This window comes from Salvelinus fontinalis, chromosome 28, assembly GCF_029448725.1.
Source record: "Salvelinus fontinalis isolate EN_2023a chromosome 28, ASM2944872v1, whole genome shotgun sequence".
NCBI lineage: Eukaryota > Metazoa > Chordata > Actinopteri > Salmoniformes > Salmonidae > Salvelinus > Salvelinus fontinalis.
The window spans coordinates 25,679,739-25,705,902 of record NC_074692.1 but is presented as its reverse complement, the minus strand read 5'-3'; the positions used below and the strand labels follow the sequence as shown (position 1 = coordinate 25,705,902).

The window sequence follows — 26,164 nt, the reverse complement described above, 5'->3', positions numbered from 1 at the left end:
GACAGTACACATTGTTACACAGGAAAACTCGGAGGACCCAAGCGCAGAGAGCTTATGCAAAACAACCTGTCAGCACCTCAATCAGCCTCATGTAATGGAGAAGAGGGTAGAAGCAGAGGTGATTAATTGGGATAACAGCTGCTCTGGCAGACTGGAGGAACACTCCTGCTGTGCAAGAGCGAAAGTTTATGCAGTGAGTGACAACTCAAACTAACTGTAGATAGTAGCTGCTGATTGGGATCACTTCCAGTCACTTTGGCTTTGTGAGATAGTCAGACGGCAAAACGAGTTCAAGAAAATCTCGATAACTAACCCTGTATGAGATTTATAAGTGTAGCACATCCTCTCCCCTCTTTGTGGGCAACCAGTCAGCCCAGCAATCTCTGTGCTCTCTGTGGCTCCAGGGAAGGAATCAATTCCCTAAAACTCTGCCTGTGATAGTAGAGTAGAGTGAATTATTTTGTCATCTGATGTGACTAAATTTGGAAAAATGGGTATAGGAGTCAATCTGCCCAAGTCCAAACTACTGCGACTGACAGTGTAAAAATAGGTATAATTGTCCTGGTCAATCAAACACAGAGCTCCATTCTCTGCTGTCTTCTCTTAACAGCAAATACACTACAAATACAAAAAATGTGGACACCTCTTCAAATGAGTGGATTCAGCTATTTAAGCCACACCCATTGCTGACAGGTGTATAAAATCTAGCACACAGCCATGCAATTTCCACAGTCAAACATTGGCAGTAGAATGTCCTTACTGAAGCGCTCAGTGACTTTCAACGTGGCCTAGTCATAGGATGCCTCTTTCCCAACAAGTCAGTTCGTCAAATTTCTGCCATGCTAGAGCTGCCCCGGTCAATTGTAAGTGCTCTTATTTTGAAGTGGAAATGTCTAGGAGCAACAATGGCTCAGTCACAAAGTGGTAGGCCACACAAGCTCACAGAATGGGACCACCGAGTGCAGAAGCACGTAGCGCGTAAAAATCATCTGTCCTTGGTTGCAACACTCACTACTGAGTTCCAAACTACCTCTGGAAGCAATGTCAGCACAAGAACTGTTCGTCGGGAGCTTTATGAAATGGGTTTCCATGGCCAAGCAGCTGCACACAAGCGTAAGATCACCATGCACAATGCCAAGTGTCGGCTGGAGTGGTGTAAAGCTAGCCGCCATTGGACTCTGGAGCAGTGGAAAGGCGTTCTCTGGAGTGATGAATCACGCTTCATTCTCTGGCAGTCCGACGGACGAATCTGGGTTAGGCAGATGCCAGGAGAATGCTACATGCCCCAATGCATAAGGCCAACTGTAAAGTTTGGTGGAGGAGGTATAATGGTCTAGGGATGTTTTTAATGGTTCGGGTTAGGCCCCTTAGTTCCAGAGAAGGGAAATCTTAATGCTACAGCATACAATGACATTCTAGATGATTCTGTGCTTCCAACTTTGTGGTGTAGGGGGTGGGTCCCAAAGACCCTCCTCATTATTGATTAAGGGGACCTTAAGATTCATATGTTTTGCTGCAGGCTTTATAATAAGATACTGTTGCTATGTTTCTAAAAACTGCTACAACACGTTGCACAAGCTATCTATATTAGTCTTTGTGGTTAAGCCCTGGCTGTTGCGAAAGTGTGCTTGCAGGCTAGGTCTGAGTCAGACCGAAAATAGATAAAGAGAAGTAACCACTGTCTGGTTTTGACATTTTGATCTTGTGTGACAGTAGACAATGCTAATAAATTCAGAGAAGCTACTGTACTAGGTTGTCTTATAAGGTAACCTCAGCTTATTGATACACACATACACACATACATAGCACTAGGTATCATACCACAAGTGTATAAAATCAGCTGCGCCCTTAAGTGGGGTGCAGAACTTACTCTGAAACATGAGTGCTATGTTCCCGTTGTCAACTTCTGTCTGCATTTGCATTAATAAATGAATGATTGATTTACTTAAAGATATTGTCTGACTGCTGATTTCACCAATAAGCCAATGATTGACAAGGGACAAGGAACCTACCCCGACAGTGGCAACAGTTTGGAGTTTGTTGTTTCAGCATGACACTGCCCTCATGCACAAAGCTAGGTCCATACAGAAAGGGTTTGATGAGATCGGTGTGGAAGAACTTGACAGGCCTGCACAGAGCTCTGACCTCAACCCCATCTAACACCTTTGAGATTAATTGGAACGCAAGCCAGGCCTAATCGCCCAACATAGGTGCCCGACCTCACTAATGCTCTTGTGGCTGAATGGAAGCAAGTCCACACAGCAATGTTCCAACTTAGAGGTCGACCGATTAATCGGAATGGCTGATTAATTAGGGCCGATTTCAAGTTTTCATAACAATCGGTAATCTGCATTTTTGGACACCGATTATGGCCGATTACATTGCACTCCATGAGGAGACTGCGTGGCAAGCTGACTACCTGTTATGCGAGTGCAGCAAGGAGCCAAGGTAAGGTGCTAGCTAGCATTAAACGTATCTTATAAAAAAAACAATCAATCTTAACATAATCACTAGTTAACTACACATGGTTGATGATATTACCAGTTTATCTAGCTTGTCCTGCGTTGCATATAATTGAGGCAGTGCCTGTTAATTTATCATTGAATCACAGCCTACTTCGCCAAACGGGTGATTTAACAAGTGCATTTGCGAAAAAGCACTGTCGTTGCACCAACATGTACCTAACCATAAACATCAACGCCTTTCTTAAAATCAATACACAAGTATATATTTTTAAACCTGCATATTTAGTTAATATTCCCTGCTAACATACATTTCTTTTAACTAGGGAAATTGTGTCACTTATCTTGTGTTCTGTGCAATAGAGTCAGGGTATATGCAGCAGTTTGGGCCACCTGGCTCGTTGCGAACTAATTTGCCAGAATTTTACGTAATTATGGCATAACATTGAAGGTTGTGCAATGTAACAGCAATATTTAGACTTATGGATGCCACCCATTAGATAAAATAAAAAAAACGGTTCCGTAATTCACTGAAATAATAAACATTTTGTTTTCGAAATGATAGTTTCCGGATTTGAACATATTAATGACCTACGGCTCGTATTTCTATGTGTTATTATATTATAATTAAGTCTATGATTTGATAGAGCAGTCTGACTGAGCGATGGTAGGCAGCAGCAAGCTCGTAAGCATTCATTCAAACAGCACTTTACTGCGTTTGCCAGCAGCTCTTCACAATGCTTCAAGCATTGCGCTGTTTAGGACTTTAAGTCTATCAACTCCTGAGATTAGACTGGCAATACTAAAGTACCTATTAGAACATCCAATAGTCAAAGGTATATGAAATACAAATGGTATAGAGAGAAATAGTCCTATAATAACGACAACCTAAAACTTCTTACCTGGGAATATTGAAGACTCGTGTTAAAAGGAACCACCAGCTTTCATATGTTCTCATGTTCTGAGCAAGGAATTTAAACGTTAGCTTTTTTACATGGCACATATTGCACTTTTACTTTCTTCTCCAACACTTTGTTTTTGCATTATTTCAACCAAATTGAACATGTTTCATTATTTATTTGAGACTAAATTGATTTTATTTATGTATTATATTAAGTTAAAATAAAAGTGTTTATTGTTCATTTAGTATTGTTGTAATTGTCATTATTACAAATATATATATATAAAAAAAAAAAACGGCTGATTAATCGGTATCGGCTTTTTTTGGTCCTCCAATAATTGTTATTGGCGTTAAAATCCTAATCGGTCGACCTCTAGTTCCAACTACTAGTGGAAAGCCTTCCCAGAAGAGTGGAGGCTGTTATAGCAGAAAAGGTGGACCAACTCCATATAATTGCCTATGATTTTCAAATGAGATGATCTAATAGCAGGTGTCCACATACAGTTGAAGTCCGAAGTTTACATACACCTTAGCCAAGTACATTTAAACTCAGTTTTTCATAATTCCTGACATTTAATCCTCTTAAAAATTATGTTTTAGGTCAGTTAGGATCCCCACTTTATTTTAAGAATGTGAAATGTCAGAATAATAGTAGAGAGAATGATTTCTTTCAGCTTTTATTTCTTTCATCACATTCCCAGAGGTTTACATACACTCAATTAGCAGAGGTGTGGACTCGAGTCACAAATATGATGACTTGCAACTCACTTTGACTTTAACACCAATGACTCGTGACTTAACTTGCTTGAGCCTTTTGACTCGAACTGACTTGATACCCTCCCCAAACCCAAATATTAAAAATGATGCTATTAAAAAAAGTGTGCAGCCCATCAACTCTTAATTTAATGGATTACAGATTGAATCGGACAGCAGCCAATCAAATTGTTCCAGCTGAGAAAAAATTGCACGTGGCAGTGGAGAGGAACGTCGGCAAGCGAATTCAGATGGGGTCATTGGAAAGATGAATCCCCAAATTATTATTTTCGGATATAAAGACTATGCTGTATCAACAAAAAACGGATTGCAACTTGCAAAACATGCTGGAAGAAGATGACAGACGGAGGCGCAACAACTTCCAACTTTGTTTGACATTTGAAGCTGCACAAAGAACGGTAAATCGTAGCTAATATAGCCGACAGCTAAATCATTCATAACTTTGCCAGTGTAGCATGTTGGCTAATGTAACGTTAAATCAAAGACCTCCACACAGTCAGTCAGTGCGGGAATGTGATCATTGCACCCAAGATTGACATACAACTGGGTCTGAGTGGCCTTTCAGGTTATGTCAATATAGGCCTCGTTTCACTGTGGATATAGATATTTTTGTACCTGTTTCCTCCAGCATCTTCACAAGGTCCTTTGCTGTTCTGGGATTGATTTGCACTTTTCGCACCGAAGTACGTTCATCTCTAGGAGACAGAACCCGTCTCCTTCCTGAGCGGTATGACGGCTGCGTGGTCCCAATGTGTTTATACTTGCGTACTATTGTTTGTACAGATGAATGTGGTACCTCCAGGCATTTGGAACTTGCTTCCAATGATGAACCAGACTTGTGGAGGTCTACAATTTTCTTCTGGGGTCTTTGCTGATTTATTTTGTTTTTCCAATGATGCCAAGCGGCAATAAATTTGAAGGTAGGCCTTGAAATAAATCCACAGGTACACCTACAATTGACTCAAATTATGTCAATCAGAAGCTTCTAAAGCCGTGACATAATTTTCTGGAATTTTCCAAGCTGTTTAAAGGCACAGTCAATTTAGTGTATGTAAACGTCTGTCCCACGGGAATTGTGATACAGTGAAATAATCTGTCTGTAAACAATTGTTGGAAAAATGTATTGTCATGCTTGTGTCATTGCCAAAACTATAGTTTGTTAACAAGAAATGTGTGGAGTTGTTGAAAAACGAGTTTTAATGACTCCAACCTAAGTGTATGTTAACTTCCGACTTCAACTGTAAGTATTCCCTTTACTCAGTACTTTCTTGAAGCACCTTTGGCAGCGATTACAGCCTTGAGACTTCTTGGATGATGCTACAAGCTTGGAATACTGGTATTTGGGGAGTTTCACCCATTCTTCTCTGCAGATCCTCTCATGCTCGGTCAGGTTGGATGGAGAGTGTCGCTGCACAGCTTTTTTCAGCTATATATTTATGTAACATTACAAAATACGGAAAAAGTCAGCAGGTCTGAATCCTTTCTGAATGCACTGTATTCTGAAAGGCCAGGTGGTTCTATTGTTAAATAGCCAAATCCAGTAGTCACAGGAATCAGGACTAATAAAGCCCATGCAACTGCCTGTTTTACAAACAGTAGGCCTACCACCACATGAATGGGCATTCATACAATTTCATTGCAGGCTGACATTGTAGGTTTTACCCCAGTGATCAATGACGTCTTTTTTTATCCTGTCCGGACCGCCCCTCTTTTTTTGGTGTCGTCCAGACTGGTCGTCATTTTTTGGATGTAGTCTGGACCGGCTTTGAATCAAATCATAAACATCTATGATTGGTACAGATTTTTTTCATTTATCTTACTGGGACTTTTCTAGATTTGCTGGGGTATGGGAGGGCGGCAATGTTTTTGCCTTGCCTAGGGCCGCAGAACGGCCAGGACCAGGCTTGGCTGTTTCAAAATATTGCGATAAAGATATCTTACAATATGGGTATTGCATATGTCAATATTGCAATTAATTGTGCAGCCCTAATATGATTTGTCAATAATTCAAGGAACCGTCTAGGCCGGACAATAAAAATAGAGCATTTTTCTTCAGACAAATAGTTAAGCAGTAATATTGATTAGATAATAGATCTTATTAGTTTTATAAAAACAAATATTTAAATATTTTCCTATTTCATTTTCATTTTATTTTTTCTTCTACATATTATGTCACACTTATGTTGTTGATGGCGTTTTTGAACAACTAAGAACTTGTAATGTGTCTGTCTCTGTCTGCAGTTTCCTTGGCCGAGGTCTGCCATCTCAGATGATGGGAATGGGACGAGCATCGATGCCTACTTGGGTACTGGGAGGAGGCCCACTGTGGCCCCTGCTCTTCCCCCTGGCCCCATCCAGTCTTCGCTGATTCCCCTCTTCCCCACCCAAAGAGGCCCACAAGGCTCCAGGTAGATGTCCAACTGAGGGAGAACTTAAAATGGAGGCCACCTGGTAAGTACCATCCATATGGTAACTAAATACCAGTATTGGTCAAACCATGTTCTGAAAACATATATTGTTATGAAGTAAACTATGTTATTGTTTCTATAAATGATGTTACTGTTGTTGAAGGCAATCAAATGATGAGGCAGAAATGTATTTGTATACAGTGAGCTCCAAAACTATTGGGGCAGTGACCATTCTTGTTGTTGTTTTGGCTCTTTACTCCAGAACTTTGGACTTAAAATGTTCCAAGGACTATAAGGTAGGCTTAGGCGGTATCCAGATTTCTATATTGTCATACCGTCCTTCCCTTATCACGGAATTTACGGTATTAACAGCAAAGGAAGGGGGTGCTAAAAGTGCAAGAAAAGCCTCTATTACAAAAATGCTATTACCAGAATGCAAACAAAATTAGCACAAACTAATAGCTAAATTCTAATGAGTGAAAACGAACAAACTAATTGCAAAGACAGGGAAATCCAGCTCATAAAGTTATACAAGCATGGCTAGTAGCTACCGAATGTCATTTTTGGTGATTGGACACTTACAAGCGAAAGTGAACAAGAGAAATTGTGCAAGTAAAGAAAGGTGTGATGCATACATTTTCTGAAGGAAGAACAGCATGTGTACATTGAGCAGAGGGGAGAAGAACCGAAGAGGAGAAAAAAATGCTAGTAGGAAGCACAGGGGGAAAATGGCAGCTGTACAGATAACTCACCCAGAGCTCTTTGACTTCTGGCAGAAAGCCGTTATAAGATATATGATGGCAAACATTTAGTAATGAATTGCATACAAGTGTAACTTCATCACCTCATGTACGCTGCACAACAGAGACTCACAAATATCAGATTCCCAAAACATGCTAACCTCGCACCATTACAATGACAGGGGAGGTTAGCATTTTTGAGGTTTATGACATTTATGAGTCTAACTTTCTCCCTTATCATTATTCACTATTCATTCAGGATTATCTGTAATCATGGTAGCATCCACATTAATGTAGAAGTGTTAATAAACATTATATTCTTATTTACAATAGAAGTGACTCCAAAATGACACTACATTATTTACCATTCATTTCTACAGGGCACAAAATAATCTGAAACACAACCAAAACAAACAGCAAATGCATCCAACAAATGTGTAGTCACAAACTTGATGTAATCATTCCGTGCTATGACTATGGGACCAAATACTTTACTTTTTACTATAATATACATACGTGAATTTGTCCCAATACTTTTGGTCCCCTAAAATGGGGGGACTATGTACAAACAGTGCTGTAATTTCTAAAACGGTTGAAAATACCCTCAAATCCAAAGTGCTGGAGTACAGAGCCAAAACAACAACAAATGTGTCACTGTCCCAATACTGTTAGAGCTCATTATATTATGATTTGTGTGTTTTATGACTGTTAGACCTAGTCATTGAACGGTTATTTTCTCCTTTTTCAGTAAACCATAGCAAAAGAGTGTTACCAAAGGAATAACATTGCACATAGGCTCAAACCATATCACCATTGGCTGCAGGAACGAGGCAGTCTATCAGTACCATGTCACTTTCACCTAAGTACATGTATTAGGGAAAAAAGGGCAACATTCCTGTGAAAAATATCTGCTGTAGAAATAACAATTGCCCTGTTGAGTATTTGAAAAAGTTTTTGGGGACTACATGAGTCATGACTTCACTCAGATGAGCACCTCGTTTCATAGAAGCATTTCAGTAGTGCAAGCACATATAAATTTAACTTATTATTCCATTTGTCCCACTTTTCAGTCCCAAAGCTGAGTCAATGGAAATGCGATTTGTCATGATAAAGGACCATCGCCCCACCACGGGAGATGTTGCTTTTGACACCTCAATTCTTTACCTCCATGTGAAGATGGAAGAGGTAGGTCACTTTTCCCTGATGCCTCTGAAGTGCATTCTGACCTGTGCATCCCCTTTTTACAACATGGTATTGAGGAGGTAACAGGGCCGTATTCATAACTGCAAAATGCAGCCTTCATTAGGGCACATCATAGCAAAACATTTTACAACAGAAAACAATGGTTCTTATTGGACAAGTTCAGGTAGTCCCTCCCTGTTTACAGTATGTTGTCTTCCATTTGGTCTCAAAAAAATACACCCCAGTGCTGCAATATGAGCCGCTAATGGTCCACCACTAATTGACCTTTTTACATTTTGAGAAATTGGAGGTGTTTTTTTTTTTTAAAGGCCTGTGGTCTACCTATGAGAGACGTTATCTGGGGGATAACATGGCTGCACTTTGGGCAGGTTGTCTGAATTTAGCTAATCTCCCCTTGTTCTCTACATGGAGTCATCTATTGTGCTCGTTTGATAGCTTCAAGCAAAAACAATTGCTTTCTTAAGAGGCCTCAAATGCTTTACACACGAGGCCAGACTTTCTAAAACGGTCAATTTCCCCCTAAATCCTAAAAAGCTTTTTCACTGAAGTAGCTAATTTTATAAATCAAATACACTGCTCAAAAAAATAAAGGGAACACTAAAATAACACATCCTAGATCTGAATGAATGAAATATTCTTATTAAATACTTTTTTCTTTACATAGTTGAATGTGCTGACAACAAAATCACACAAAAATTATCAATGGAAATCAAATTTATCAATCCATGGAGGTCTGGATTTGGAGTCACACTCAAAATTAAAGTGGAAAACCACACTACAGGCTGATCCAACTTTGATGTAATGTCCCTAAAACAAGTCAAAATGAGGCTCAGTAGTGTGTGTGGCCTCCACGTGCCTGTATGACCTTCCTACAACGCCTGGGCATGCTCCTGATGAGGTGGCGGATGGTCTCCTGAGGGATCTCCTCCCAGACCTGGACTAAAGCATCCGCCAACTCCTGGACAGTCTGTGGTGCAACGTGGCGTTGGTGGATGGAGCGAGACATGATGTCCCAGATGTGCTCAATTGGATTCAGGTCTGGGGAACGGGCGGGCCAGTCCATAGCATCAATGCCTTCCTCTTGCAGGAACTGCTGACACACACTCCAGCCACATGAGGTCTTGCATTAGGAGTAACCCAGGGTCAACCGCACCAGCATATGGTCTCACAAGGGGTCTGAGGATCTCATCTCGGTACCTAATGGCAGTCAGGCTACCTCTGGCGAGCACATGGAGGGCTGTGCGGCCCCCCAAAGAAATGCCACCCCACACCATGACTGACCCACCGCCAAACCGGTCATGCTGGAGGATGTTGCAGGCAGCAGAACGTTCTCCACGGCGTCTCCAGACTCTGTCACGTCTGTCACGTGCTCAGTGTGAACCTGCTTTCATCTGTGAAGAGCACAGGGCGCCAGTGGCGAATTTGCCAATCTTGGTGTTCTCTGGCAAATGCCAAACGTCCTGCACAGTGTTGAGCTGTAAGCACAACCCCCACCTGTGGACGTCAGGCCCTCATACCACCCTCATTGAGTCTGTTTCTGACCGTTTGAGCAGACACATGCACATTTGTGGCCTGCTGGAGGTCATTTTGCAGGGCTCTGGCAGTGCTCCTCCTTGCACAAGGCGGAGGTAGCAGTCCTGCTGCTGGGTTGTTGCCCTCCTTCGGCCTCCTCCACGTCTCCTGATGTACTGGCCTGTCTCCTGGTAGCGCCTCCATGCTCTGGACACTACGCTGACAGACACAGCAAACCTTCTTGCCACAGCTCGCATTGATGTGCCATCCTGGATGAGCTGCACTACCTGAGCCACTTGTGTGGGTTGTAGACTCCCGTCTCATGCTACCACTAGAGTGAAAGCACTGCCAGCATTCAAAAGTGACCAAAACATCAGCCAGGAAGCATAGGAACTGAGAAGTGGTCTGTGGTCACCACCTGCAGAACCACTCCTTTATTGGGGGTGTCTTGTTAATTGCCTATAATTTCCACCTGTTGTCTATTCCATTTGCACAACAGCACGTGAAATTTATTGTCAATCAGTGTTGCTTCCTAAGTAGACAGTTTGATTTCACAGAAGTGTGATTGACTTGGAGTGACATTGTGTTTAAGTGTTCCCTTTATTTTTTTGAGTAGTGTATATAACCCCCCAAAAAAGTCTGGCTGGCTACACCAAATGTTCAATTTGTCTGGTTAGACGAGACATTAGTGTACTCTCCCTGTGTTTTGTCAAGGTTAATGAGGATCCTGGGACTGAAGCATGTGGGGCGGAATCATTAGTTCCAAAAAGTGCAGTCATACTTGGGAACATCGGGAAGGTATTCAAATTGTCCACATACTGAGAAATTATACTCCAACTGAAATCTCTAGGATAATAGCAGCTGACTCAAGCCACTTGGTTTCCATCTTCATATTCTAGGCTGCAGGTGTGGCCAGGTTACTCAATGTGCAGAAAGCACACTGACAGAAGCCTGTACCTCCAGGTGGATATGCCCCACAAAGTGCTGTGAAACGACTCCGTCCTTGACTGCATGTGAGTTCAACCAAACCACTTAGAAGAATGGTTACATTATGTCTCTGACTAACTTGTCTAATACTCTAAAATATGCATGATAAATCTGTTTTCTGGACAGATATTTTAAGGTGTACACTGAGTGTACAAAACATGAAGGACACCTCTGTCACGGCCGTCAAAAGGAGGAGACCAAGGCACAGCGTGGTATACGTACATTCTTCTTTATTATAAGAATGAACACTGAACAAAACGTGACGCTATACAAATGAGTGCTGACAGGCAACTACACATAGACATGAACCCACAAACACAAAAGGGAAAATGGCTACCTAAATATGATCCCCAATCAGAGACAACGATAAACAGCTGCCTCTGATTGGGAACCATATCAGGCCACCAAAAACATACATATCACCTAGACCTACATGTCCTAGACTTACAAAAACCCTAGACAATACAAAACCCCTAGACAATACAACAACTAGCGTACCCACCCTCGTCACACCCTGACCTAACCAAAATATAAAGAAAACATAGATATCTAAGGTCAGAGCGTGACAACCTGCTCTTTCCATGACAGACTGACTCAGTGAATCCAGGTGAAAACTATGATCCCTTATTGTTGTCACCTGTTAAATACACTTCAATCAGTGTAGATGAAGGGGAGGAGGCAGGTTAAAGAAGGATTTTTAAGCCTTGAGACAATTGAGCCATGGATTGTGTACTTGTCCCATTCAAAGGGTGAATGGTAAGACAAAGATTTAAGTGCCTTTGAATGTGGTATGGTAGTAGGTGCCAGGCGCACCAGTTTGTTCCAAGAACTGCAATGCTGCTGGGTTTTTCCACACAACAGTTTTCCATGTGTATCAAGAATTGTCCATGACCCAAAGGACATCTAGCCAACTTGACACAACTGTGGGGTGCAAGTCAATATTAAGGTGTTCTTAATGTTTGGTATACTCAGTGTAGATACACATGGTATGTATACCCACATGGTGCGCTGTCTAATGTAGTTCATACCAATTTAGAACACATTTTTTTGCCATAAAGATATTTACAAATAGCAATTTCACCGATACACTCATATTTCAACAAATATCGACAAGCTCTCACAAAGTGCATCAGCCTGCTCATAGAGATTTGGACACTGAGTATGCCTCAACCACTTCAAAACAACCTCAGGGACTTGTGAGACTGAGGGGTTGTCTAGTCTTGGTCACTAGAGGGACATATGTTGGGAAACAAATGGGCTGACTTGCAGGGCCCTGAGTGGTAACCTTTGTCCTTTTGATCCCTCTGCATCCCAGGAAAGTGATCTACCAGAAAAGCAGGGAGAGCTTCCGGGATGAGTGCACCAAAGAGCTGATCGGGAGCATTGTCATCACCCGCTAGAACAACCACACCTACTGCATCCCTCAAAGATTCCTTCAACATGGCCGACTACAGGTAAGGCCTGGTCTGAAGTTGCCCATTCAATCTCAAGCAGGCAACTAATCTATGTTTTTGAACAGAGCCGTGTGTGTTATTCAAGTGCATTTTCAAGTGCATTTCCTATGTGTGTATTACAACTTTTTTCTTGTAATATGAACAGCCAAAAACTACGGCATCACCATAAAAGATATGACCCAACCCATGCTTATCCATGGACCCAAAAAGAGGTCGAAGCAAGGGGGAAAGATAAAAATATTCTGCAGGACTCGTTTGCTGACACTAACACACCCAACAACCCTAAAACGGAATACTATCCCTGAAACGGAAGGCCACCTAATGGGGCGAGTCAGTATTGGGATTAATCTCATAGCTTTTTATGATGTTCTACTCTCACACATGCTTTTTAAATAGTCGTTTTGAGTTTCTATTGAGGAGTTTGAGACATTCTACTCCGTAGTGATACAATACGCTCTATTTAATTTTGTTTTTATCTTACAGCAAGTCATAACCGGCATGATCCTCCTGCTTCTGCCTGAGCTCTCCTTCATGACTGGAATCCCTGACAAAATGATAACGGACTTCCGAGCCATGACGGTAAAATCATTGTCAGCAATGCATTCTATTCCCTGGGGGGTTTTCTGTGACATTTACATTCTGTGACATCCACAGTCCATGAAGGCAGCACAGTGATTTTGATAACGCAGCATTTGATAACACATTAGCTGGTTACTATTGTTTTCTTTCAAATGCTGTGCTTGCTTGAGGTTTCCTGCCTCAATTGAATAATCCCAAAATTGTACACCATAAACCCAGCTGGCAATCCAGACAGGCTGAATGTAGTGCTCCAAGTATTGGGGATGGAGAAACAAATGCTATTTGAACCCAGACATGTCAGAGATTAAATGGGAAGGGCAAAGTCAGAGTAATTATATTGTTATAGAATGAAAGTGACGGTTTTACCGTCCCAGGACCTGACAATGCACATCAATGTGAGTAGTGAGCAGCACACCCACTCCCTGAAGCAGATCCTGAAGAACACCGGCCCAGACGGAGTTGGCACGCTGGGGGCTGGAGATCAGCCAAGACATCCTGGTGGTGAGGATACACACAGCACTATTAAACAATCAACATTTGACAGAAATTTGTTGTGTAGCTGAAGTCACACATAAAATTAACCTTATTTGGTGGTGAGGCTCCACACAGCTCATTAGACATGCTCACTCACACATTACTCTTAAAAAATGGTTGGATGCTGGCTCGTCGTTTGTGAAATCCATCAAGTTAAATGGACAGCAATAGGTCAGTCGTGTGTTAAATTAAATGCACAATTAGAGCCCGACTGATATTATCTGCAGATGTTAGCCTTTCACAGAAACATTTGTATCAGTCTTTATTCCACCATTTAAAGCACTGATATTGTATACATAGAATTAACAAATACGTGTGCTCATTTGCAGTAATTTTTAGAATGTTTCAATGGTTGCCTGAAGAGGGCGAACTGAGCTGCTCATTGAACATCATTGTAAATCACAACGTGTGCATGGTGGTTTGACGCTAAGAAAGCTTTCCAGCGACAGCGTATTTGTAAATATTTCACCACGCAAGCAGCCCTGTCCTCATCACATGCTCACTTGGTTAACGCTAGCTAACCAGCAATGTAATTAAGCTCTATCTGGCCAGAAAGGTAGTTAGCCTAGCTAGCTAGCAAGCAATCTGTGTTACATATGTGCAAACACTGGACTACATATGTGCAAACACAACACTGACTCATCCTTCATACAAAAATAACACTGTTACTGTCTAGGCCTATTATGTTAGATCTGCGCCAACTAAGCCCACTATCATTCTGACCATGCGCTTCATTCATGAGTTTGCTAGCTACCTAAATTAAAATGTGATTTAAAACCAGTGTGAAAGAGATTTGGGTCAGTTCAAATCTGGTATCAGGACAAAATGTGATTCAGAGTCACCGAATATACTTTAAGTATTTTAATTAAACTCAAGCGATAAATGGTAAATGCAATTTTCGTATATACGGGTTCACTGTATCACCGTGCAGGGTAGAACAGGGAACTCTGGAATGTGCTCAAACAACAGTTTTTATACTATGACCGCTTTAGTTCCAACCCGTCCGTTGGCCTATCACAGTAGAGGCTGAGCGTGGTTTAAACTTTGCTCAGCCTATTGCTGGCACTTAGACTTGTCCCAGTCTCTTGGTGCTCGCATCTGTCCGCATCTGGTCGTTGGGTAGATTAGATCCGTCTTGTGTCTCCCCCCAGATTCTACACTCAAACAGTTTCTTATTTGGTATTGTCCAGTGTCCTACCCTCCCTGGTTGGCCTAGAGATATGCACCCCCTCCCCTCTCCAGATTGACTACAGCTTTTGCATCAAGGCACTCTATGTTGCTCAATCTTTACACACATACACACATCTGCATTGTTTATGTGTGTGTGTAACAAAACAATATTCATCTTCAAACAATATGGTAGCGGGCTATAGTGCATAAACCTAAATCCTAACAAGTGTGACAAGCATTTCCTGCATTAAAGTTCAGTCATCAGCGCGTGCCATTTGCAGTTGAAATATATAGCCAATACATTTAATTGAATACGTGTAATTTACATTAGTTTCAGTAAAAAAATTTTTATAATGAACAGCTAGCATGTGCTTGTCATAACAGACATGATGTGATAACCAGACAGATATGGGAAAAAAGAGGAGATAGGAATCCCATTGGGCAATGAATAAAGGAACGTAGATAACACCTTACCCAGCAGACTGTCGCCCAACCGTGTTCATGTTGTCATGCTGAGTCACGTGGTTGCTAAGCTTATCGTCAAGTAATCCCTCAATCAGGGTATGAGTCGAGAAACCAGCCTATTTTCCACGAAAGTACGTAATGTAACAATTTCAAAGCTATGCGATATTACAGAGAACAAGTTAATTGTCTCAAATCTCTGAAAATATTTGCGTTTTACTTGACGAAATTCATGGTAATGTTGTTTTTTGAGCTGGCGCACAATTGACTCCCATACATTCCTTGAAGGACAGCTCTTGTTCTAGAATCGCCCAGAATGCACAATGCGGTCCATTGACGACGCATGGGAACATGCACAATGGGAACGATTCCAATGGAGTTTACAATCTCCTCAAAATTATCTCTGAACAAGCTCTCATTGCACGGTTGTAAAAGTGTTTCTTTAAATGACATTTGACTGTTGTAATGCACTGTAGTGTACAGTCTTAATCTGGGGAGGGGCCAGCTGAGTGGGTTAAACGCTCTACAACAAAGCTTTCTTAGTGTCCAACAAGCTTTCTCTGCCCTTAACCTTGAACACCTCCAAAACAAAGGTCATATGGTTTGGTAAGGAGAATGCCCCTCTCCCTACAGGTGTGATTACTACCACTGAGGGTTTAGAGCTTGAGGTAGTCACCTCATGCAAGTACTTGGGAGTATGGCTAGACGGTACATTGTCCTTCTCTCAGCACATATCAAAGCTGCAGGCTAAAGTTAAATATAGACTTGGTTTCCTCTATCGTAATCGCTCCTCTTTCACCCCAGCTGCCAAACACTGATTCAGATGACCATCTGACCCATGCTAGATAACGGAGAAGGAATTTATAGATCAGTGGGTAAGGGTGCTCTCGAGCGGCTAGATATTCTTAACCATTCGGCCATCACTGCACTCTATACTCCTCTGTAAATTGGTCATCTCTGTATACCCGTCGCAAGACCCACTGGTTGATGCTTATTTATAAAACCCTGTTAGGCCTCATTCCCCCTTATCTGAGATATCTACTGCAGCCCTCATCCTCCACATACAACACCCGTTCTGCCAGTCACATTCTGTTAAAGGTCCCCAAAGCACACACATCCCTGACAGTTGTGGCTACTTCATGTATGTATTGTCTCTACCTTGCCCTTTGGTTGTCTGTGCCCAATAATGTTTTGTGCTGCGACCATGTTGTCATGTGTTGCTGCCATGCTATGTTGTCGTCTTAGGTCTCTCGTTATGTAGTGTTGTCTCTCGTCGTGATGTGTGTTTTTAATAAAAAGTGCAGTTTCAGATTTACTTTGAGACCTAAGTTTAATTAATTCAGCCCTTGTTTATTAGTGTGCTTGTAGTGCTTCAGCACAAACACTTCTGCATTCTTATCTACTGCCACAGACAAATCTGTAAGTTCTACCTAAGAAGGTATTTTTTTATGTTTTGTATTTATAGAGGATATAGTTGCTTTTTGGTGGTGATCATGTAAACCACAAATAAAATGTTATTACATTTTAATATTTAGTTAAGAAATCACCATTTGGAGTATCAGTTCATCCTTTGAGGCACAATGTGAAAAAAAAAGATTTTTAATTCCACCTCTAAAAAACATTAATAATAGGTCACTTTTGCCTCCCTAAAATTGCTAATCGGACCCAAAAATCCTATATCGGTCGGGCTCTACAATCGCTATGTTTAGGTTTATTAGGCTCTTCCTGTGTGCAGAAAGCCTACCAACACAGCTCCCAGGGGCCACGTTGAAGCTGAGTTTAGCTTTTGAAAAATAACTTAGAACAAATGGCTTTTCCTTCAAAGTTTAACCACGAGGATGTCATAAATTGTCTCAAAGCTGCTTTTAAAAGTTGAGTAAAAAAATACATTCCCAAGAGTAAATCTCAGTTGATAAACAATTGGCAGTGACCTGCTGTCAGCTCGTAAAGGGTTAGAATAGTTCAAGTCTTCTAAAATTCCTGCAGAGTTAAATGGAATCAAGGGTAAAGAATATTTAACGTGCTCTTACTACTTTGATTGCGGTCAGAGTATGTATCCACTACTCTCCAGCACTTGTAAAATGACTTTTTTTTCTTTTTTTCTCCCCCCCTTGATGTTCCATGCATACAGGCTCACATACCTTTCTTTGTAACTATAAAAAGTACTATGAACTATTCTGTTGGTTCATCTAGATTACAGGAAGAATTCTTCCCCTGGAGACTGTCTGTCTACAGTCAGCATCCTTTGTCACCGGAGCTGATGTCAGCTGGTCCAGGGAGGTTGTCAGGGATGCTTCAATCAGCTATGTGAGTCACCGGGTCAAGTACAGTCCACTGATGTCAGGGGAATGACTAGCTTACTATAGCTTGGGCGACATTATGATTGCATCCTATAGCGACGAGAATTGACAGCCATCGTGATGCCACAAAAGATGGTTATAGCCTACATTTTCAGTAAATATGTGTCAGCAGGGTTTCTGTTTGGCCTATTACCTGGAGGTAAAAGTTTCATTTCAATAATATTCTCCATTATCATAAAAATCTGAATTAAAATGATCATCTTAAAGTTAAATGACACAATCCTTAGCCGTGGTATATTGGCCATATACCACAAGACCCAGAGGTGCCTTATTGCTATTATAAACTGGTTACCAACGTAATTAGAGCAGTAAAAAAAAAGTAATACCCGTAGTGTATGGTGTGATATACCACAGCTGTCAGCCAATCAGCTTTCAGGGCTCGAACCACCCAGTTTATAAAAGGCCAATCACTTCCATTGCTCTTTCACACCTAAGATTGGTGATTATTGGAAAGGTTTTTCAAATAGTTTACTATGAACTATAGTTTAACTCTATTATTCACAATGTATGTAAAAACACTTTCCTACATTTTTGCACAGCAGTCCAGTTCTATGCGTGCTCAGGCGTGCACGATCCCTCAACATTATCAGGACATGGAAACCAGACATATGCTCATTGTTTACATGGAGCACTCCAAACAAAAGACAATGAAGAAATTGACAAATCTTATGAGGGTTATGAAATGAACCAAAACTTGTTTCTCCCAAGTGTAGCAGGTTGTGAACTCTGCAAACAACGTTTACAATCCGAGAATGAGAACGGTAAATTATTAATTAATACATGCATTAACATAAATCTACGTAACCAAATTACATGGGATTAACGGTAGATTTATTACTGGTGGCATTCAGAATGTAATGGGGAGTTAAATTTTTTTTTTTATTAATCAAAGGGCAAACAATTAACTTAATGAAACAATGAATGCGCAAGAATGAGACAGCTGAGCAATTCTGGAGAGACTCGCCTATATCTTCACCACACACCCCTCCTTTTGTCTCAACATTTTAAATTATACTCAAGATGCATTATCTTCACACATATGTTAGATGCTTTTCACTGACAGCCGCAACTCAACAATCAGCTCACTGCCCAAATTATTATTGCCACGCTCACTGCCCAAATTGCGGGCTTCCCAAATAGGCATAGGCTTACAAGCTTGTGATTTGAAACAATCCACGGCAATTCTTTTTTAAAGAAGCTAATGTTCCTCTTCCTTTGTGGCTAAGTAATGCTTTCTTGAAGTATTTTATTTCGGTATAGACAGGCGTAATTATATAATTTTGGCATATGGTTGTTTTCTCATTTACTTCCCTATTGAACCCACCACTGCCATTTCTCTCCTGTTCTATTGGTTTTCATATCAACTTTCTTTCGTTGTCCAGAAGCCAAAGGTACAATCCATATTAGCAACCTATCCTAGTTGTTGCATCTTTAGATTCCCCCTCTTCCTACATTTCTAACAGAGGTTCTACATGTGACAGATTTTCATCTCTATCAGGTGTTTAGAATGGTGTTTTCCCACAAGTTGCATTTTGGCAAATGTTTGAAAATTATGTTTTATTGTATGTTTCATTACATGAGTTTCATGTTCTGGGAACGGAGGCAGTATTGAGTAGCTTGGATGAATAAAAGGTGCCCAGAGTAAACTGCCCAAAAGCTAGAATATGCATATAATTAGTAGATTTGGATAAAAAACACTCTTGATGTTTCTAAAACTGTTTGAATGATGTCTGAGTATAACACAACTCATATGGCAGGCAAAAACCTGAGAAAAAAATCCAACCAGGAAGTGGGAAATCTGAGGTTTGTGGGTTTTCAAGTCTTTGCCTAACCAATATAAAGTGCCTATGGGGTCATATTGCACTTCCTAAGGCTTCCACTAGATGTCAACAGTCTTTAGAACCTTATTTCAGGCTTCTACTGTGAAGGGGGAGAGAATAAGAGCTCTTTGACTAAGAGGTCTGGCAGAGCGAGCTACGTTCCTTTTCATTTCTAAAGACAAAGAAATTGTCCGGTTGAAACATTATTGAAGATGTATGATTAAAAACATCCTAAAGATTTATTCTATACATCGTTTGACATGTTTCTACGAACTGTAATAACTTTTTTGACTTTTCGTCTGAACTAATTGCTCGCGCATTTGGATTACTGGGCTAAACGCGCGAACAAAAGGGAGGTATTTGGACATAAATCATGGACTTTATCGAACAAAACAAACATTTATTGTGGAATTGGGATTCTTGGGAGTGCATTCCGATGATCATCAAAAGTAAGTGAATATTTATAACGCTATTTCTGAGTTTTGTGACACCTCTCCTTCTTTGGAAAATGGCTGTATTTTTTTTCTGTGACTTGGCACTGACCTAACATAATCGCGAGGTGTGCTTTCACCATAAAGCCTTTTTGAAATCTGACAGTGGTTGCATTAAGGATAATTGTGTGTTTAACACTTGTATCTTTTATCAATGTTTATGAGTATTTCTGTAATTTGATGTGTCTCTGCACTTTCACTGGATGTTTGTTTGAGACAATGCATTTCTGAACATAACACACCAATTTCAAATTAGGTTTTTGGACATAAAGATGAACTTTATCAAACAAAACACACATTTATTGTCTAACATGGAGTCCTGGGAGTGCCATCCGGTGAAGATCTAAGGTGAGTGATTCATTTTAACGCTGTTTCTGTTTTGTGACACCTCTCCTTCTTTGGAAAATGGCTGTGTTTTATGTGACTTGGCGCTGACCTAACAATCGCAAGGTGTGCCTTCCCACATAAAGCCTTTTTGAAATCAGAAACTGTGGCTGGATTAACGTGAAGTTTATCTTTAAAATGGTGTATAATACTTGTATGTTTGAGGAATTTTTATTATGAGATGTCTGTTTTGAATTTCCCTGCAATTTCACTGGCTGTTGGTTAGCTAGCGTCCCACATATCCCAGAGAGGTTTTAAGAAGCATTACCATAATTGAAATGTAATTGTCATTCTGAGCACTGTGGGTTGACACCCTAATGTGTAATGCACCCAATACATATGGGTCCTGTAAATTCCAATATGGATGATTTGAATGTAGGCTACATTTTAGAAATGCAATGAGGAACCATTGGTGTTGTATAGCACACTGTATTACTTATACAACTAATACAAGGACAGGACATGAGACGGGAGTAGAAATTAACGTGGGCATTGTTTAATGCGTTTCACAGAAAGAACATTCCAAGCATTTCAAAGGGACAAAAGAATATCATTACACAATTGTGTCTAGTTATTGTTGTTGTCTTAGACCTACCTAAAGGATTATGGCAAGAAATAACAGCATGTTCACCTTTTCTGGTTTAAAGTCTTTGGAGTGACAATATTGCCTGCTTTACTGAAAACATGTTCAGACTGCGTGCTTGTTGCACAGATACACAGGTATTTTTTGGGTGACGTTGGCCATGACTGGAAAGCGACAATTTCTACTCCACCTTGCCAGTAGGTTATAGTCTCCTCCGATGGCATCTTCATTGAGGTAGGCTGTGCTCTGCGCTGGACCGCTGTTGTGTACTCAGTGTTAGTTTCCTTTAACTAGGCCTGTTTTATTAACAGGGATTTAATGAGATTGTTTATGGCTTTGGTAACGATTTAAATAAGAATGACATATAGCCTAGACTAAGCACCAAATCATAAACAATGTGTGGAAATAGTCTTCTATAGTGTCCTTCCTGTGACCCGACCTCGTCTTCCTACAGGCCCAACCCTAGTCTGTACTGCAGTCTGTTTTGGGGTTGATTACGGATATTTATGCCCCACTCGGGACTAAGTAAGGATATTTAGTGTCCTTTGCAGCCACTTTTTAAAAAAGTATTGAAGAAAAAAATAAACTGAAATCAGCCTGGCTTTGGACAAAAATAGTCCACTACATAGGGTGAATCTGAAATGACATTCCCTTTCTCTTTACTTACTGCTCTATTCTCCTCTGGCCTGTTCATGTGAATCTGATAGACAAACAGAACTGCTGGGCCATATTCTACCTGCTTTGCTGAGCAGGCAGAGGAGCTAGTGTCCGGCTTTGGGACGGTGGCTGGGCCAATGGACCTGAGGCTGGACCAGTCCGTCCGCGTGGAGCTGAAGGACGACTGCGCCAAGACCTATGTTAAGAGCATCCATTCCCAGCTCACCAGTGAGGCAGGACATGTCACTATAGCTTCGAAACACCTTTGAACATTTTTTTGGTGAAAAAAGTTCAGCCCGAAGTGCAGTTGTTGTGCATCATGACAGGCAACAGAGACGAGCTCTACTGCGCCATCAAGAAGCTCTACTGCGCCATCAAGAAGCTCTACTGCATCCAGAGTCCAGTGCCCTCTCAGGTTGATACGGCCACATCTCCAGACAATTCACTTCATCTTCATTTAGTCAGGATAGTCTACTCGGCAACATACAATAAGCAAAATTAAATAACATGGATGGTTGCCAGCACTATTTTGCTTAGCCTTCACCTCAGGTCCTATCAGAATACTGAAGGGTTCAGGGGAAAAGGCAAGGAACTGTAATTTAGGAACCAGATGTTCACAAAATGCCCAGGTTTTCATGAGTACAAAAAAAGGTTTCAATTGCTTGTTTAGCCTAACGCAAAGGTTAATCTAAAATACATTTAAAAGTTTAATTAAAAAAATAAATGTTGATCTCTTCAGCTTTGCAGGCCATCTCCCAACCCTAAAAGCTGAGAAGCGATGCCCAGAAAATCCTTCTACAGATGAACTGCAAACTGGGGGGCGAACTGTGGACATACCTCTGTTTAGTATTATATTCTTTACTGGTAAAGTAGGACTCCCGAGTGGTGCAGCCGTCTAAGGCACTGCATCTCAGTGCAAGAGGTGTCACTACAGTCGCTGGTTCGATTTCAGGCTGTATCACAACCGGCCGGGATTAGGAGTCACATAGTCACGGCGCACAATTGGCCCAGCGTTGGTCGGGGTAGGCCATCATTGTAAATAAGAATTTGTTCTTAACTGACTTGCCTAGTTAAATAAGGTTACATAAAAAGTAAAGTTTTGGCTGATGTTGACTGTTCCAAGTTTGGGTGTAGATATGTATTGTGTCCAACAGATGGAGACAGTGGGTTGATTGAATCCAGAGAGACATGCAAGTCAGAATTAAAGCTTTGTATAACATAAAGGGGATATCTAGTTAGTTGCACAACTGAATGCATTCAACCACAATGTTTCTTCCGCACATACCTTACTTTGTAGTGGACAACAAACATTTACCCATAGTGACATGCGAATGGGATGATATAAAACAAGTAGTTTAATACAGCTTAATTAAATTTTCAGTATGCAGTCTGAATATGTAAGGGGATGTATTTGTTATTTTTGTGAAATCAGCTATTTTAAAATGTACCTGCCACTTAACAGTTCTGGGGAGGCTGGAGCAGAGGAGTGATGTGACCGGGATGACGCTAGGCAGCAAGCTGTTTTGGCACAGTCGTGACTGGAAGCAGAGGAAGACTGGGGCTCTGATTTGAATAATTTAGCTAGACGTTAAATGACGGTTGACAATTGCATTATGGATGAGCAGGAGAAGTTTGCTGGCCACAAACATGATGACCGTTAGTTGCCTGATGGCTATTGTCTTTAAAAAAATTTTTTTAATAGTGTAGTATTGTTAACGTCCGTCTTTGCTCTACGTTTAAACAGAAACATCTGATTGCCGTGGACGTGCATCACGACTCCAGCAAGAAGAACAGATCAGTCATGGGCTTTGTCGCCCGCCTGAACAGGTTAAAAAGAACAACGTACAGCCACATATTGGAGTAACATGTAAGTCAATAGCCCTATTTGGACTAGGGTTGAATAATTTCCCGGTATTTTACAAATGTTCCATCCCAATAATAAATCCCTCTTCTCCCGGGTAACCCTGTATCTCCCACCAAAATCAAGTGTCATTCTAAAGCATATTAATGTCTGGATTAAAGGGATACTTCGGGACTAGCATGCTTCTAGATAACGCAATGACTGGAAGTTTATGGGTAACACTAGTTTGCATTGGCTTGCAAAAGTACCTTTTAACTTCCTTCATACTGGACACAGAGACATACACAGAGGGTAGTGCGTACGGCCCAGTACATCACTGGGGCTAAGCTGCCTGCCATCCAGGACCTCTACACCAAGCGGTGTCTGAGGAAGGCCCTAAAAATTGTAAAAGACCCCAGCCACCCCAGTCATAGACTGTTCACTCTACTACCACATGGTAAGCGGTACCGGAGTGCCAAGTCTAGGACAAAAAGGCTTCTCAACAGTTTTTACCCCCAAGCAATAAGACTCCTGAACAGGTAATCAAATGGCTACCCGGACTATTTGCACTGTGTAACCCCCACACCCTTTTTTGACGCTGCTGCTACTCTCTGTTTATCATATATGCATAGTCACTTTAACTATACATTCATGTACATACTACCTCAATTGGGCCGACCAACCAGTGCTCCCGCACATTGGCTAACCGGGCTATGTACATAGTACTTCCTTTGTGCTGTTCTATCCATGTCGTCATTCAGCCACGATTCCGTGAAACATAGGATATTACAGTTTTTGATGTCCCGTTGGTAGGATATTCGTGATCGTACTTCGTCTTTCACACTCGCCATTTCCAGGTCCTGACCAGGCATCCGGCTCTTTTTGTCCCCTGTACCTGCGTTGCTTCCTCTTGCAAATAACGGGGATGTTTGCCCTGTTGGGTGTTTGGAGAATGTCCTGTTCATCTTGCTTGTTGAAGAAACAATCTTTGTCTAATCTGAGGTGAGTGATCGCTGTCCTGATATTGTCACGCCCTGATCATAGAGAGCCTGTGATTCTCTATGTTGGTTAGGTCGGGGTGTGACTAGGGTGGGTCATCTAGGCAATTGTATATCTATGTTGGCTTGGTATGATTCCCAATCAGAGGCAGCTGTTTATCATTGTCTCTGATTGGGGATCATATTTAGGCAGCCGTTTCCCCTTTGTGCTTTGTAGGATCTTGTCTAGGTATAGTTGCCTGTGAGCACTACTCTGAGCTTCACGTTTCGTTTGTTCGCTTTATTGTTTTTGTTCTTTAAGTATCTCTTCTAAATAAAAGGATGGAAACATACCACGCTGCATCTTGGTCCACTCCTTATAACGATCGTGACAGATATCCAGAAGCTCTTTTTTGCCGTAAGATACGGTTGCAGAAACATTATGTACAAAATAAGTTATAAATAAAGCAAAAAAAAACACAATCGCACAATTGGTTGGGTGCCCGTACAACTGCTGCCATTTCCTCCGGCGCCATTTTATCCGTGATATGAGGCTTGTGTTTAGCCGTAATCAGCAAGTTTTTGACCAACCTTTACTTAGCAACACCTTTGTTCTCTGAAGGCACTCGTGTCTAAAACTTGTCAAATTGCATGTGGTATGTTGGAGTTGTGAAAATCCGACAATTAGTCTGTCTTCTCTCATTGATCGAAACAGGTGTCATTCAAAGCAACGCATAATTTCTGAGACAAGCACATGACATGGACACATTTACATTTTAGTCATTCAGCAGAAGCTCTTAACCCTAATCCAGAGTGACTTACAGGAGCAATAAGTGCCTTTATCAAGGGCACGTCGACAACTTTTTCACCTAGTCGGCCATTAGGCTACCTACTGCCCTGACCCATCTGACCCATCTGATCAATGAGATCACTTAAATAAAACATTCTTTTGCTCCATTAACTGAGCAAATTCTAAATGCCAACGTTCCCCCTGCAACTATCCATGGGAGTTAAGAAGAGAATGAACAAAGTATCGCTTTAGCTCTGCCGCTGAGGTTCGTGTTTACATGGCTAACATTTTGTAAGTTACACTATATATATAGAAAAGTATATTTATGTGGACACCCCTTCAAATTAGTGGATTCGGCCATTTCAGGCACACCCATTGCTGACAGGTGTATAAAATCAAGCACACAGCCATGCAATCTCCATAGACAAACATTGGCAATAGAATGGCCTTACTGAAGAGCACAGTGACTTTCAATGTGGCACAGTCATAGGATGCCACCTTTCAAAGAAGTCAGTCAAATGTCTGCCCTGCTAGAGCTGCCCCAGTCAACTGTAAGTGCTGTTATTGTGAAGTGGAAACGTTTAGGACCAACAACTGCGAAGTGCGAAGTGGTAGGCCACACAAGCGCACAGAATGGGACTGCTGAAGTGCGTAAAAAATTGTCTGTCCTCGGTTGCAACACTCACTACCAAGTACCAAACTGCCTCTGGAAGCAACGACAGCACAAGAACTGTTCGTAGGGAGCTTCATGAAATGGGTTTCCATGGCCGAACAGCCACAGGTAGGTAGCCTAGTGTGCGGCAGGTAGCCTAGTGGTTAGAGCGTTGGGCCAATAACCGAAAGGTTGCTAGATTGAATCCCCGAGCTGACAAGGTAAAAATCTGTTCGGCCCCTAAACAAGGCTGTTAACCTACTGTTCCTAGGCCATCATTGTAAATAAGAATTTGTTCTTAACTGACTTGCCTTGTTAAAGGTGTAAAAAAAACACACAAAAAAACAAGCCTAAGATCGCCATGCGCAACACCAAGAGTCAGCTGGTGATGTGAAACTCATCACCATTGGACTCTGGAGCAGTG

General features: G+C 41.3%; 1 pseudogene; it reads left to right on the top strand.

The window, feature by feature from the left end:
* The first annotated feature begins 490 nt into the window (after positions 1 to 490).
* Positions 491 to 23,508, top strand: LOC129825765 (piwi-like protein 2; annotated as a pseudogene).
* The last annotated feature ends 2,656 nt before the right edge of the window (positions 23,509 to 26,164 follow it).